General features: G+C 41.1%; 1 protein-coding gene across 2 annotated transcripts in view; it reads left to right on the plus strand.

Moving 5' to 3' along the window:
* Nucleotides 1-1,891: 1,891 nt before the first annotated feature.
* The window catches only part of CDK17 (cyclin dependent kinase 17), a 190,012-nt gene continuing 175,346 nt past the window's right edge, over nt 1,892-16,557 (plus strand). The window contains exon 1 of one of the 2 annotated variants that reach the window (XM_073327478.1): nt 1,892-2,254. The gene's annotated coding sequence lies outside the window, so the exon portion shown is untranslated. The remainder of the gene's footprint in view (nt 2,255-16,557) is intronic. The other variant, XM_073327480.1, reaches the window with a different exon arrangement.

The raw sequence follows: 16,557 nt of genomic DNA on the forward strand, positions 1-16,557 counted from the left end.
AAGCAAAGAATCTGGGCCTATGTTTTGCCTCAGTAAGGAGTATAGGATTTGGCCTAGTACAATCATTTACTAAAGTTTGTAAAATGCAAGTGGATCCATTTTGATGAAAGATGCTGTTATTTGCACTGAACTTTGGCCAATTAATAAGGGAAAACACGCAAACGGACAACAAAAATCAATACTCCTCCCCCTCCCCCCTCCCCCCCCCCCCCAAAAAAAAGGCAATGAGCCCTGAGTTACATCAGTGCAGTGGGTACATTTCCTGGTACTTGCATTTCAAATACTTTTTTATTTGTACTTCACTGACATTTTCAGACCATCAAGAAATCACTAAAATGAAGTGAGATCTGGTCTTTTCATGATACTTCACTTCCTGTATATTAGAAATGTAAAAAATATGAATCAGTGGGGAAGAATACAGAGCCTGCAGTGCTACTTCCTGGCCCTTACTAACCTCCAGGGGGTAGGAGCAGAAGGGTTACAAAGAAATTCAGGGACACAATGGACTGACTGCGAGAAGTAGGGAACTGGAAACAGCCACTGAAAAGAAGAAATGGAGTAGAAATTGTGAGTGAGAGACAGGGAAAAGAAGCATTGCAGGTACAAATATGGGAAGGATGGTTTTGTGACAAATGCACAAGACAAGGGCTCATGATTCATTGTATACTGCTGCAAAAGTCACAGCACTTCCATGTGCCTCAGTTTACCAACCTGCCAAATGGGTGGAATTTCCACCACCACACAGGCAGGTGAAGGGACCTTACCATCTTCAGATAGAAGTTTTTCCAGTAGCAAACATTAATTATTATTAGATGCTGGTAAACAGGCTGAATTAGAAAATGCTCACACTGTTCACACACTTACATGCTGTTAAAATGTCACTTAAGGAACTACTTCGACCTTCAGGACTTGTGTATTACTCAGCATGGTGGCCAGTGTAAACTGCACATCACCTGTGCAGTGTATCTGGAGGTAGAACCATGTGGCTGGGAAAACCTCGGTAGCCTGATGCAGCTCTATCTCCTGAGTATAATCTGTGTTTGGGGGGAAGCTCCTTCTTCTACGAAGGACGTGTGGAGGGACCTTTTGGAGAGGGGGATGCTCCCTTTTGCAGGAAGGGTGTATCTCCTTGGGGGAAGCTCTCTCGGGTGGCATGTGTATAAAGGGGATGTTCTGAAGGGGGAGGTCAGCATCCTAACCTGGTTGTGTGTGTGGGAGAAATATTTTGGAAAAACAGTGGAGACCACTCTTCCATATGTTTTTGGAGGAATGTCTTGGAGGGAGCAGCACTTCTCCTGGGTAGGATGGGATAGGGGAAGGGTTGCTTTTTGGGGGACAGCCCTCTCCACATCGGGTGGGATGTGTGTAGGGGAAATATTTTGGGGGAGCAGTTCTTTACCTGCTGAAAGATGTGTATGTTTTTGGAAGCAGGGGCAGACCCTCTCTCCTCTGTGTGTGTGTGTGTGGGGGGAGGGTGTTTAGGAGTGGTGTGGGGGGGGGAAGCACTTTTCCAGGGGGTGGGGGGATGTTTGGAGGGGAAACCCCGTTCCAGTAGGGGTGTGCGTGTAGGGAAGCCCCTATCTGTGGGGGATGCGTGCGTGGGGGGATGATGTGAGGGGAGGAAGCCCCTTTCTAGGGTGTGTATGTTGGGGGGGAGTCCCTTTCCGGGGACGGGTGTGGGGAGAAGCCCTGGGCGGGTTACACTTGCTGGCTTACAGCAATAGCTGGAGCCGGCTGCCTGGCGCTCCCTGGGCCGGACGGGCTCTGCAGTGGCCGCCGCAGACACTAGGTGTCGCCCTGGCCCCGCTCTCCCACTGCCCCTCCTGGGCTCCGGCTGCGCCGTCTCCGAGCGAGCCGCTGGAAGAGGCAGAAGCGCCGCCGCCGAGGCCCTGGCCGCCAGCCTCGCCCCGCAGCCGCGCGCCCCCGCTCGCGGCTCCCATCGGCGGCGAGCGACTCCCTGCCGAGGGCCGGGCTCCGGGGGTGCTCGGGGGGCGGCGGCCGGAGCGGGGTCGGGAGCCGCGGAGGCGGCTCGGGAAGCAGCCATGTTGGCGGGGGGAGTAAAGTGACTCTCGGCGGGGAGGGGGAAGCGGCCGGGGCGCCGCAGCGCCTGGGCGGAGGAAGCGGCTCTCGGGGCGGCGGAGCGAGCGGGGCTCGGCGCCCGGAGGCGGCTGCGTCCGGCTGCGGCTGCCGCGCTTAGGAGGGGGAGGAACCGCCCCCTCCCCCACTCCGGACCAGCGGAGACCCGGCGCGGCTGGTGAGTCGGGGCTGCTCTCCCCGGGGTGGGGGTCCCGCTCCCGGGGCTGAGCCGAGCCGGGCCCGGCCCGAGGAAGGGGGCAGCCTTGGCCCTGGGAGGGGTAAAACTAGGCCCAGAGGGAGGGCAGGGGGCTGGGCCCGGGGCTGTCAGAGCAGCGCGGGGGTGACCGGGTGCCTACGTGGCTCTGCCCCCCGGCAGTGACCCCGTGGGGCGGGGGGCGCTGTCCGGGCCGCTCCGGGGGCTGGGACGGGACCGGGTCGGGGTTACCGCCGCGGAGCCCCCGGCCCCTCCTGCGTTTCCGGGATGCGACTGCAGCAGGCAGGCGGCAGCCCGCAGGGTAACACAAATAGGTCCCGGGGGCGGCCCCGCGGCTCCCTGAGGGCGATGCGGAGACACTGACTAGCGCAGGAAGGACGCGGCGGGATCCTACCCTGTTGTGTGCGGGGGCTGGGGAGGGCAGGGTGCGTGCTGCTGCTGCTGTTGACCATTTTGAAAAATTTGAAGGCACAAGTAAGTTAGGCCTGAAGGAAAAGTTGATTGTCGCCGTGAATGCCTCGTTCCGTGTCTCTGATCTGAATGTTATGTATAAGCGCTCTCTCCTTCCCCCCCATGAAAGATGTTTCTCTCCCTGACAGCTCCTCTCCTCCAGCCCCCACATGTATGACACATATATTCACATTGCAGGGTTTTTTCTTCTTCTCATTTTTTCCTTGACTAAACAGTGTTTTTGCCCTAAGCTTTGGGAAGGGTTTCCAAATGATGGGATATATGAACACTTATTGACTCTGAACGGCTGTGAACGCCCGCTCTCCCTCCCCTTCCTCTCTGGGGTTTGTAATATCCTAGATGCAGCCTGAGCAAAATAGATCTTCTCCCACAAGAAAGGGGGAAACTACTTGGCATGAATCACATTATATTTTGTGGAAAGTCATCACACTTTTTATAATAGAATTTATAGAAATGGATTAGCTACTTCTCAGACAGTATTTTGCTGGCCTTGATTCCTTTTATCTCTCTTCTCTGCAACAATTTTGGTTGCGGGAGAGAATTTAAAAGTTGCTCTGAATTTGGTACTGTCCTTGGCACCTTGTTTATGACAGTTAACAATATTGCCAGTGTTGTGAGGAAAATCAGGCAGAGGCATATCATAGCCCAGGCCAAAGAATTCCTTTCAGAAACTCTGCATGCTTTCCTCCCCCCCCCCATACTTTATTCAAGGGTACAAAGTAAAACAACAAACACCCCTGCCCCAGACACTTACCTTGTAGTCACTCAGGTTTGGATGTGTGTTGGGATGATAAATGTTCATGTAGCTTTTTAAATGTATTTATTTTTACTTGCATTCATTTGAGTTGGAGAGCTACTTGCCCTGAAATGTGAGGTTAAGAGCTTGGATGCTTTTGGCCAGATTAAAGCATTTATGGAAACTGTGACTTGGTACTAAATTTGGATTTATTTTTAAATAAATATAATTCAGAAAGTAAAGTAGATGATCTGGCATTGTATGCATTTAAGATATTAGATAAAATGAGATGTGCTTTATTGAAATCCCATGATCTGATTTTGTGACACATCTGCATACTTTTGTTAATGACTGGAGACAAACTGTGTTTTGCCTAATTAACATTAAAATACCAAGTATAACTAGATATTGAACTAAGTCTCTAAAAATAGTTTTGTATTTTTACTTGAAAGGACAATGTAATATATATAAATAGTTATCACATTAAGCTGGTAAAAGGTCATTAAACTTTCAGACCCCAAAACATACTTTTTATTTTGGTGTAACTATTTAAATAACAATTGTCTTTGCAGTACAGACTGTGGATTATGAGAGCTTCAATAAGGAGAACATGATAGTTAGGTCCCTGTCCTGTAAGCTGTTTTCCACACATGAGTCAGTGGGGCTCTACTTGGGTACAGAGGCACCTCCGCATGGAGCAGCTTGCAGAACGGGACAAAATCATGAAGAAAGTGGAGGGTTGTTTCATCTCTTCTATGGGTTGAGGACGTAGTGTCTTCACTGACCTTTTATTATGTAAAACACTAGAGAGAGTCTCTTTGCTAGTAATAAGCAAATATCTTCAAGATATTCTGGATAATTCCATTTATAGCTCATAATCTAGTTGGGATTGATAACAGCTGAGAACAAAATTGATTTGTTTTCTCAACCATCCTTGCTTTAATTTTGCCATAAATCTTATGAGTCTGAAAAAACATGATTACTGGTTAGTCTGAATATTAAGAGTTAATATTCTGTGTGATTATATTGATGAACGGTGTTACTTTTAGAGTAGAATTGTGCAGAATTTTTTAAAACTTATTATCAAAATTTAAATCCTGCTCATTTCTTAAATTACTGTCTGCTGCTGAAAGGAAAAACTAGGCTTTTAGTGTAGTTTTTTAATTTATTCACATCTGTTTCAAATAGCCTTAATAAAACTAGCTTCTGTATAGTGTATTTAAACAGTCCAATCTGAAAAGTGCACCTTTCTTTTCAAGATGGAAAAAATAAAATATTTATTCAGAGAAGGGTAACCTGGAGAAGAATTCAATGAATTCACTATATTAATCTCTGTTATACAAATACTTTTTTTTTCTTGTTTTCCCTTTTTGGGGGGAACATCGGAAACCATGGGAATGTCACATACTTTTCAGCTTTTACTAAAGAATGGCTAAACAACTCTTTTAAAAAGCACTTAGCTAATACCTTCGGCACTGAATTTTTAGTTCGAATGCATTTTTGAAATGCACAATATAAATGTCCAAACCCCAGAATTTATCATGGAAATACTGTTCCTAGCTTAAATGTTGAGTTGCTGAATCATGGTAAACATTGTGTTTGTACTATAAATCATTAAAAATGTTTACTTTCATTTGTCCTAACTATAATTCTCTGTCCTCTTCTCCGCATCAGATAACTTTCTTGACATGTGTTAATGGAGGGTGAGATGCCCTTAATATAGAATCTTAAGTGCTTGGTTGTATGCCTTTTACGCACACACCAACCAAACTCTTCATATGTAATTACGAACAATTGGGCATCACTGTATTCCGTGACACTTAAGTGTTTCTGTTAAAGGCCCTAGGATTTATAAATATATTGTAAAAACATTGGTCTACTTAAAAACATGGTATAAAATGCATTTGGCCAAGAAGTTCCAGGAACTTAATGAAATATGTCTGTGCTTCCTAGCTGCTGCTTGCCTGTGGGGTGAGCTTTGATACCCCATTGGCCAAAACTTCACATTTACACTTGAAACTAAATAATCCTCTGTACTTAAATCAATACACATCTGTTGTCATGACTAAACTGCCTGAATAATAGCTCTAGGCGATGTTAGTTTCCTCCTCTCTTGTTAAGGGAGGTGTTAACTTCAAAGCTGAGTTGAAACCACTTAAAAGACAAAAATTCTAAACAACAATTTAAGCCCAAAATATTCTTGGGTTGTGATATTTAACGATTGATGTTGACTCTTGCAATGTTCGGGAGAAAGGCCATAATTAGACTCAGCCTGTCGATTCAGTGCACAAGAATCCAAAAAAATAAAAATAAGAACTTCAGCTTCTTTTTAATCTGGTTGTAACAGGAATGTGTATTTAATCAAAGTACAGTGTAGTCAGCTTGCCTCAAAATAACCTCGATTAGTGGTTCAATTTGTAGTTTTTGAAAAGTGTAGTTTCCTTGGCAGATTCCAAGTGACTGCTGGAAGAACTGATAAATATTAGTTGCTTAATGGAAGTGGCCTTTTAATAAAGTAGGAGCAGAACTGTATTTGGTAGACTTGGGTTGGAAATGTGGGGGAGGCTGAAGAAAGGAGATGCCTTATGAAGGTGATTTTGAATACAGATTGCCCTGCACTTGCCTTTTTTCCCCCTGTATATCTGTACTTCCACTTAACTTTATTGGAAAACGTTGCTATTATTGGAGTGAAGTGTGAAGTCATACAAGAATACAGTTGCATTTTTAGAATTAGGACCAGACCCAGAGTATTAGATATTTATAGAGTTTAAGGCCAGAAGAGTCCACTAGATCATCTGTTCTGACCTGCTGTATGTCACAGGCCATCGATGCCACCCGGCGTCTGCACGCTAAATCCAACAACCAACATTAGACCAAAGTATTACAGCTCACAGGAGACTAAGCTGTTATGTGCCACAGGCAGCGAATAGGTGCACTGACGCTCTTAGTCAGTCTGGAAGCATGTCTATGTTGTTTATCTGGAATTATGGAAACTAGAGATGGAAAAGACCAATTAAGTCATTTAATCATCCACCTACCAATGTAGGATTCTTTTCCTTGGAGATGATTTAGTACTTAGATCTTGTCAGTATTGGAGAACGAACCATACCAACACAAAGTTCTCTGCCACATTTAGAGGTTTGAGTTCTAACACAATTTTTTTTAATTGATTTGAAAACTTGGTTCAGTATGGAATAGTGTATTAACATAGATCTTGACAAATGACAAAGAAGCTTGGAGGAACTGATCTGAGGAAAGTTTAGAAAATCTGTGGATAGCTTGGTCAGGTGACACCTGGGCATGAGGCAGGGAAAGAAAAGGAGAGATGATTGTCTACCTACCATAATTTGAAAAGTAAAAATACCAATTATGAATGGGAGTATAATTCGGCATAATGGAAAGAAATTTTGCAAGAGAAAACTTGATGAACATTAGGAAAGTTTCTAAACAAAAATATTTTGGGGGTTTTCTAAAAAACAACTATGCCTCAGTATGGGTCTTTGAGTTTTCTTTTCTGCCAGTGTGGATTAAAAAAATCATTGTACTATAATCACGTTTGGGGAACAGGCTGGTCTTGAAGAAGGTCTTAATCTGTTCTTTTTTAGAAAGATGTTTGGCGTTATCAGTTAGGAAACCATTTTTTTGTTTTGTTTTACAAGAGATATACAAAAGCTAATGCAATGAACAGAACAGTTAAATACAATTATGTTGATGATAAAGAAATGCTAGCATACAAGCCCTACTGCTTTATGCTTTTAGTTTTTCCTTTTTCTACTGTAAAGAGGCCTTAATGGATGTTGCAGTTAGGAATTTTTCTTATGTTCTCCCTTTCTTTGTTTTACTTTTAGTCCACTGCTTGCAATTATACTCCTGCCCACACTCCCTGTTGGTGTTTTCAAATACTGGTAGAACAGTTACCATCTCTCATCACCTTCCCCTCACACAGCTGATGTATGGTTGTTATAACCACATGTAGGCCCTGATCCTGGATTTACATATGTTCTTAAAGTCAATGAGAATACTTATATGCTTAAAGTTAAGTATGTGCATAACTGTTTGCAAGATCATGACCGTTGCTTCTCTGAAGTATTATAGATTAGGGACATTTTCAGTGTGTCATTACACTGAAGTCGTTACAACACTGCACATTTCCATAATCTAAACAGTGTTTCTTCAGAAAGTAATTTCTCCAAGCATTTTGTTGCTCTTCTCTGAATTCTGTTTGATTTTTCTGATATTGGGGTACCCTCATCTCTTTATGTATTTTATTTAGCTTTAAACCCCAAACATGTCTATACAATAATCTTTAGGAACCTTAACAACTAATCATAGAATCACACTGGAAGGGACTTCGAGAGGTCCAGTCCCCTGCACTCAAGGCAGGACTAAGTATTATCTAGATCATCCCTGACAGGTGTTTGTCCAACCTGCTCTTAAAAATCCCCAATGATGGAGATTCCACAACCTCCCTAGGCAATTTATTCCAGTGCTTAACCACCATGACAGTTAGGAAGTTTTTCCTAATGTCCAACCTAAACCACCCTTGCTGCAATTTAAGCCCATTGCTTCTTGTCCTATCCTCAGAGGTTAAGAACAATTTTTCTCTCTCCTCCTTGTAACAACCTTGTATGTACTTGAAAACTGTTATCATGTCCCCTCTCAGTCCTCTCTTCTCCAGACTAAACAAACCCAGTTTTTTTCAATCTTCTCTCATAGGTCATGTTTTCTAGACCTTTAATCATTTTTATTTCTCTTTTCTGGACTTTCTCCAATTTGTTCACATCTTTCCTAAAATGTGGTGCCCAGAAATGGACACAATGCTCCAGTTGAGGCCTAATCAGCGCGGAGTAGAGCGGAAGAATTTCTTCTCGTGTCTTGTTTATAATACTCCTGCTAATACATTTCTCCAGTTTGTCCAGATGATTTTAAATTTTAATCCTATCCTCCAAAGCACTTGCGACCCCTCCCAGCATGGTATCATCTGCAAACTTTATAAGTGTACTCTCTATGCCATTATCTAAATCACTGATGAAGATATTGAACAGAACAGAACCCAGAACCGATCCCTGTGGGACCCCACTCGTTATGCCCTTCCAGCATGAATGTGAACCACTGAAACTACTTTTTGGGAATGATTTTCCAACCAGTTATTCACCCACCTTATAGTAGCTCCATCTAGGTTGTATTTCTGTAGTTTGTTAATGAGAAGGTCATGGGAGACAGTATCAAAAGCCTTACCAAAGTCAAGCTATACCACATCTACCACTTCCCCCCATCCACAAGACTTGTTAACCTGGTAGCTTTCTTTGACAGGATGTTTGACATGATTTGGTCTTGACAAATCTATGCTGACTGTTATTTATCACCGTATTATCTTCTAGGTGTTAGCAAATTGATTGCTTAATTATTTGCTCCATTATCTTTCTGGGTACAGAGGTTAAGCTGACTGGTCTGTAATTCCCTGGGTTGTCCTTATTTCCCTTTTTATAGGTGGGCACTATGTTTGTCCTTTTCCAGTCTTCTGGAATGTCTCCTGTCTTCCATGACTTTTCAAAGATAATTGCTGATGGCTCAGATATCTCCTCAGTCAGCTCCTTGAGTATTCTAGGATGCATTTCATCAGGCCCTGGTGATTTGGAGACATCTGACTTGTCTAAGTAATTTTTGACCTGTTTTTTCCTTATTTTAGACTCTGATCCTACCTCATTTTCACGGGCATTCACTATGTTAGATGTCCAGTCTCCACCAACCTTCTTAGTGAAAACTGAAACAAAGAAGTCATTAAACAACTCTGCCATTTCCACATTTTCTGTTATTGTCTTTTCCCCCTCATTGAGCAATGGGCCTACTCTGTCCTGAAGTATGCTGAATGAAATGTATGATAATGGGTTGCCAGGTTGGTGTCTGCTACAGACTACCAAATCACGCTAAGGAACAGGATGACCATCTCTATGTGTAATGTGGGGGGTGGAAGTTGGCATATCATGGGGGATTTCAATCTGAATGACATATGTTGAAGGTCTCCTCATATTGCCAGTACTAAATCATCCTTGGAATTTCTAAAAGGTATAGATGACAATTTTGCAACTTAAAAAATGTTGTATCCAACACAGTGGAATTGTATGTTAGACCTAATTCAGACTGTTAAAGAAGAATTGATGGCAGAGCTAAAGGTCAGTGGTTGCTTAGGTGCAAGTGATCATGATTTGATTACTTTTGTTATATATAAACACAATCAAGTCCAAACCAGTATATATACTTAGTGCTTTAAAGATTCTAATATCACAAAGCTGAAAACAACTATGAATCAAATCAAGTGGGAGAAAGAACTTAAACAGAAAAATGTGAATGATAATTGGGCACTGTTTAAGAACATTTTACCAGAGGCCCAAAAAGCCACAATTGAGAGAGAAGGCTACACTAGTTAAAAAAACAGCCTGGCTTAGAGGAGAAATGAAGGCAGCTGTACAAAAGCAAATATAAATAAAGGAACATTGATAGCAGTGAATATTAATTAGAGGATAGGAACTGAAGAAAATTTATTAGGGAAGCAAAAATACACAAGGACCTGGAAGAAAATAAAACCTCATTACTGACTAAATTTGCAGATAACACAGAGATTGGGGAAGTTGTAAATAATGAAGAGGACATGTCACCAATACTAAATGATCCAGATTGCTTTGTAATCTGGGCACAAACAAACTATGTTTTTCATTATGGCCAAAATGTAAAGTAATACATCTAGATCCAGAAATTGGAGGACATACTTGAAGGATGTGATCCTTGGATGTATACACAGGAATACTGTTTAATAGTACAGAGGTTAAATTACATATGTATTTGGCAGTGATATGACTGCTACTGAAATTCTGTAGCTGGTTCTGGAGTCCACAATTCAAAAAGACCATTGAAAACTTGTAGATGCTTCAGAGAAAAGCCAAGAGAATGATTAAAGGATTGGAAAAATGCCTGATAATGAAAGATCTAATGAGCTCAGGCTATTTATTTTATCAAAAAGAAGGTTAAGGCGTAACTTATCTCTGTAAGTACCAAAATGGGAAATAGTAATTTGGATCTTCAGTCTAGCAGAAAAAGATATGACATGTCTGGAAATGGAAGCTAGACAAATTTAAATTAAAAATAAGGTGCAACTTTTTAACAGTGAGGGTAATTAACCATTGGAACAGTTTACTAAGGGTTATGGGTAGATTCTCAATCACTGGAAATTTTTTAATGAAGATTGGATTTTTTTTAAAAGATATGGTCTAGTTCAAACAGCAATTAAACGAGGGAAATCCTATGGCCTATGTTATGCAGAAGGTCAGATTAGATTTTGGTCCCTTCTGATCTTCATAATCTATGGAAAAATAACATAACTACCAAGAAGCATAAAATACTTGTATTCTGGCCTCACATCAACTCAGCAGCCAGTAAATCAAAGCAACAGTAAAACCCCTTTCACCCTCACCTTTGGCAACATACCTTCATCCTCCCCTCCCCCAGCCTGTTCCCTCCCCTCAACCCTCACCCCAAACCCTGTTATATGGCTTTTACAGCATGCCTGGAAAGTTAACACATTTGTGTTATTTTGGATGAAAGGAGAGAATAAGTTCTAGGGTGGGCTCTTACAAAGAATACCCACCTATCTTAACTGCCGTTTTGCTGTGCCTTAGAGAGGCCTATTCTCTCTCTGGTCTGTGATGGGATATTGCTTCTGCTGTCAAAATTGTATTGGCTTTTTTTGTATGACATCACATTGCAAGATCACATCTAAATTGCTGTCCACTGTTACTATAATTAATTTCCAATTAATTCCCTTTCATGATTCTTTTTTCCACTCTTATATTTTAAATAGCACTTTTTCATGTTGAGTTTTATTTTATTTCCTTTTCAAATTTCTAACCTCTGGAAGTCCTTTTACATACTTTTTGTGTCCACACTTGTGTTCAACAACTCTTAATTCATTGTTATGTTAATTTACATCAACGTTTTTGTAAGCAGGAGGGATTCCAGCCCAGCTTCAAAACAAATCCATATAAGCTAAATAGAGTCATAATTTACCCGCTAAGGAGTAACCTCTAACCTTAGTGGGAGAGTGCAGAAAATGACCTCCCCCCTTCCTAAGACAGGCACATGATATGGGCTGGGGACAAAGAACCCTTCTCCCCAAAAAGGTGCCTGCACTGCTGTTGGGTAAGAATGGAGGAAAGTTAGTGAAGTGGGGACAGAAGGGGACTTCTGCAGCCTGTAGAATCCAAGGGGTAGAATCCTTGGTATAAATTTGTCATGGTTTCTTTAAAGTCAGTTGAAGATTGCCACAGTTCAGCACAACTGCATCTGTATTTCCCTTCAGTGGTTTAGCAAGGGCACCCAATCTCATCTTCCAGCTTTCTAGCCATTGCCTTTCTGAGTGGAGACCTGTGTGTGTCTCCCTTCAGACTGTGGTATTTCCAGGCCGCGCAGTTCTTTCACTGTGTAATCCCCAGCACAGTCAGATTGCTCAAGAACTTCTGATTGTTTTCTCTTCAGAGATGGTTAACAGGTGTAATTGCTACAGTTTTAAGGTACCGTACACCACTTTCTGCTCAAGCCTACTTAATCATTGCAGATAAAACATATTAAAAATAAGAAATAACCTACACACATGCTAATAAGTTTACCAGAATTAACCCCAACCCTTACATGAGTTGTGTCAGGAGCAGTCTTTCAACTCCCCACCCAAGAGAATTCCTTTGTGGTCATAAGTTCATCACTGCTTTAACTCAGAACAAGCACTCAGTCCTTCCAGCCCTACGCTAAGGATTGGGGGCCCTTAGTGGACCAGGGATCCTGTTAGTTTGCTGGATCAGGAAAAAGGCCATGAGCCAGTTTAAAACCAGGCTATTTAGCCAAAAACACTTTCTTTGTCTTTTGATCTCTGGAGAATTCAGTTTGATCTACTATATGCATACCTCTCCGTGTGTGTGTGTGTGTGTGTGTGTGTGTGTGTGTGTGTGACTTCGACTTCAAAGGATTGATAATTTAGGGAGTATGTTAGCATCCCCACTCCCTACTAGAGAAGGAACATAAAAGGCCACAACTCATACACAATTACATTTTTAATACAGTGTAACCCAAAGGTGTTAACCCTAGGTCGGTAAGGTTTGACTTAATTCAGTAAAGTTCATTCAGGATATTGCAGGAAATTGTAAGTCTGTGACAATTTACACCAGCTGAAGGCTGGCCCCCAACTGTTCGTGCTGATGATATTTCTCTGTCTCACAGCTGCTTCTCTCTTCAGCGGTTGTCCTTTCTGCTCCTGCTTTTTACAGGAGTACTATATATGCTATGATGTTTAGGAGGGAGTCTTCAGAGGCTCCCTCATAGTAGCTGCAGGACTCCTGTTAATGCAATATATCCTGCCTCCAAAGTTTTCGAAACATATAATTGAGACTTGTTCACTTAAAAAAACAAAGTATGAGATATAGCAATCTTTCAAGGCTCAGGATATCTTTAGTAGGTTTTGAACTTAGATAACTGCACTAAAACATAACTGCGTGAGTGTCTGTGCATTTCCTGTGGTTGTATGTGAATGGGGTTTACAAAATGAGTTTGGGAAAAACAGTAGGATGAAAATACCTTGTAAGGCCAGTTATTAAAATTTCCTGAATAGTTGTTGATGTAAAATTTAATATGCAACTCTAAAGAGTTGAAGGTATTTTAATAATCTAAAATATTATATTAGTACAGTTACAGGGGCATCATGATATAACGTAATTAAAACATTCAAAATATCCAGGAACTAAAAAGTACTTGTTTGTTTGTTCTCAGTTTCATTTAGTAAAGCTCTGGAGTAGAACTCATGTCTAACGTACAACACAAATCTTTTAACAAATATTTTGATCTGCTTTGGTTGTGCAGTCTGGCTATGCTTAGTGTGACATTACCTAGGCTACAGTTTGGATCGTTGAACAGCTGTGTCCCCTCAATTCTTCAACCTCAGGTGTCTTTTATACTATTTGGGCTATGAGAGCTACCACTCTTGGTCTGCTCACACACAGCTTCCAGCATGTATGTTACTCCCAGTTATATTGTACAGTAGAACCGCAGCGTTAACGAACACCAGAGTTACGAACGGACCAGTCAATCACACACCTCATTGGAACCGAATGTGAGCAGTCTGGCAGCAGAGACACCCCCCCCACACCTCCCCCCGCCCCTCCCCCCCAATGGGGCAAGCGAATACTGGAGAGTACAATATTGTGTTAAACATAAACCATTAAAAAATAAAGGGAAAATTTAATAAAAGATTTGATAGGTAAGGGCACTGTTTCTGTGCTTGTTTCATTTCAATTAAGATGGTTAAAAGCAGCTTTTGTCTTCTGCATAGGAAAGTTTTAAAGCTGCATTAAGTCAATATTCAGTTGTAAACTTTTGAAAGAACAATTTCCACAACGTTTTGTTCAGGGTTACGAATGTTTCAGAGTTACGAACAACCTCCATTCCCAAGGTGTTTGTAACTCTGAGGTTCTACTGTGTGAGTGCTATAGCCAGCCACTCTTGAATTATACTGCAGAGCAATGCCAGCAGATTCCCACTCCCGAACTTCCCCAGAAATGTTCATCTTGTACCGCCCAGCTCTCTTCTGGACAATACAAGGTCATACAAAATCCGTCATTATATTAATAGAAAATGATATGCACAAGTCCTTTTATCCCAGATACTTCAATCGAAACACAGTGATTTAAATTAAAACAAATGTATTAACTACAGAAAGATAGATTTTAAGTAGCTACGAGTAATGAGGCATAAAAGTCAAAATTGGTTACAAGAAAATAAAAGTAAAATGCAATTAAGGCCTAACTTAACAAGCTAAATGGAGTCAAAGCGAAGGTCTCTCTCACTGCATGTTTCAGCAGTCTTACTGGCTAAATTTCTTTCAGTCAGCATTCCTCCCCCAGTCCAGTACTACTTCTTTTGTTCTTCAGGTGTCGGGGAAGTCATGGGTAGAGGGAAAGGGAGAAGGCATCTGCTTTCCCTTCTGATAATTCTTTTCTTTGAGAATCATCTCCAGCTGAGATTCAGGAGACAGAAAGTCTGTGTAGATGGGAAACATGGGCTTTGTCAAGATATAGATTTTTCGCTCACACTCTCTTTCTGCCGAAGAATGGCCACTTAACCAGGTGATGGTCCATTTGATTTTATTGACGCCTGGCTGAGGTGTCAGCCTTTTGTCTCTGGGGAACTGGTATGTGACTGCTCTTTAGACTGTGAACATGTCTTAGTAATATCATACAGTAGAATCTTATAACTTTACATACAATGTTGCCACACATATTTTACCAGGACAATAATGCTCAGGAAATTATGAGTTTTCAAATGATACCTCACAAGGCATACTTTATACATAATTTATCATAGTCCTATAAAAGGGATAAAGATAGGGGTACAGACTGTTACAGTCTACTCAGCCCATGGCAGTGAACCTCCCATCCCAGGTCAATAGTCTGGGGTTTGTGGGGCTCATGCTACTGCTCTAAAAATAGCTGTGTGGACAGTGCTTTGAAGCTGCAGCTCAGGCTCTGAAGCCAGCCCCTCCTCCATAGGCTTGAGAGCTCAAGCTCCAGCCCGCATCGTGATTTCAAAGCACTGTCTACTCACCTATTTTTAGAGCACTAGCGTGAGCCCTGCAAACCCAAATCTGTCGACCCAGGCTGGGAGGTTGCGAGCTACACAGATGTATCTTATGACATAACTTTTAGTAGTTAATAGAGCTTTCATTGGTTAGTATTTCCTTGCATATAATTTTGTGTATATCTATATATGTATAGTGTGTATAAATATATGGGAGGTAAATACATTTTGAAATGATAAAGTCCACTTGATTGTTAATGTATCATTATCAGACTCTGAAATTTAATTTTCTTATATACCAAAGTGAAGCTGAATTCTTAATTTAAAATTCAGAAATAAAAATAATAAACATGCTGCCTTACAGTAAAGGTGGTGGTCATACATCTTAAACTGGAAGAAAAAAGTAATCGACCAAATCCTCCTCTGTCCATAAGTTTATGGCATTGTAAGAATAAATTGGTCATGGCTTCCATCCGTATCAGGCTCTAGTTGCAGCAAACAGTAATGGAATTTAACTAATTGAATGGGAGGGAAGTCTCTTTCTCAAATACTATACACAAATTAAAGATTAATATAATTATTTAAAGATTTATGATCAAACTGTGAAATAATTTATTTTTAATAAAGTTTTAGTGTTTTCAGAGTAAATGCACAACGGATTAGCTGGTATTATGTTGTCCTCCCTCCCCCTCCATCTTACTCCAGGAGGTGGGAACCCAAGCACAGGCCTATAGTGCCTATCCCCTATTCCATCCCTGATAAAGTTTCAGTTCTGTACCTGTGTGGATGGGCCCAAACTATATTATAACTGGGTTTTTAAACAATTAGACGTTTACTCATCTTTGTTTAAACAACCATTCTTAGAAAGTGTTTTAAGTGTGGTTCCATTGCTTGAGTAGAAGCCCAGTGTAGATAGTACTCCAGTCACAGGATTTGGCTCTGGGTTCTGAAGTGAGCCAAGCTAGAAACAAGGTTTTAAGGTACCTGAATTACTCTGACAAACAAGGATTTCCATTCTTGAAATAAATTTTGTATAAATCTATGTTGCACTTTTAAAAATATTTTTATTGGGTTTTGCTATATTTGTAAATAGACAAATTCCAGTCAATCTTTCTCTAGTAAAATCAGTGGCAGAGTAAACAACCCACAGTTACATTTGTTTAATTATAAATCTCATGGAAAGATGGAAGGGGAAGTAGACTATGTAGTTGTATTAATTATGAAGAACAAAGGTGTTCACTGTGTGCTAAATATATTCAAAATACCTTTGCTGTTTTAAAGTCTATTAAAGATGACCAGTAATATGGCAGTTTAGGTTCTTGTTTTGATCCCAAGTGAGAGAGAATATAGAAGGTACTTGTTGATAATTTGAATTATGATAAGTAAATTGATCCATGTATAACTTAACTTAATCAGTTTACATGAAGTGAACTGAGATTTAAAAATT

This window comes from Lepidochelys kempii, chromosome 1, assembly GCF_965140265.1.
Source record: "Lepidochelys kempii isolate rLepKem1 chromosome 1, rLepKem1.hap2, whole genome shotgun sequence".
Lineage (NCBI taxonomy): Eukaryota > Metazoa > Chordata > Testudines > Cheloniidae > Lepidochelys > Lepidochelys kempii.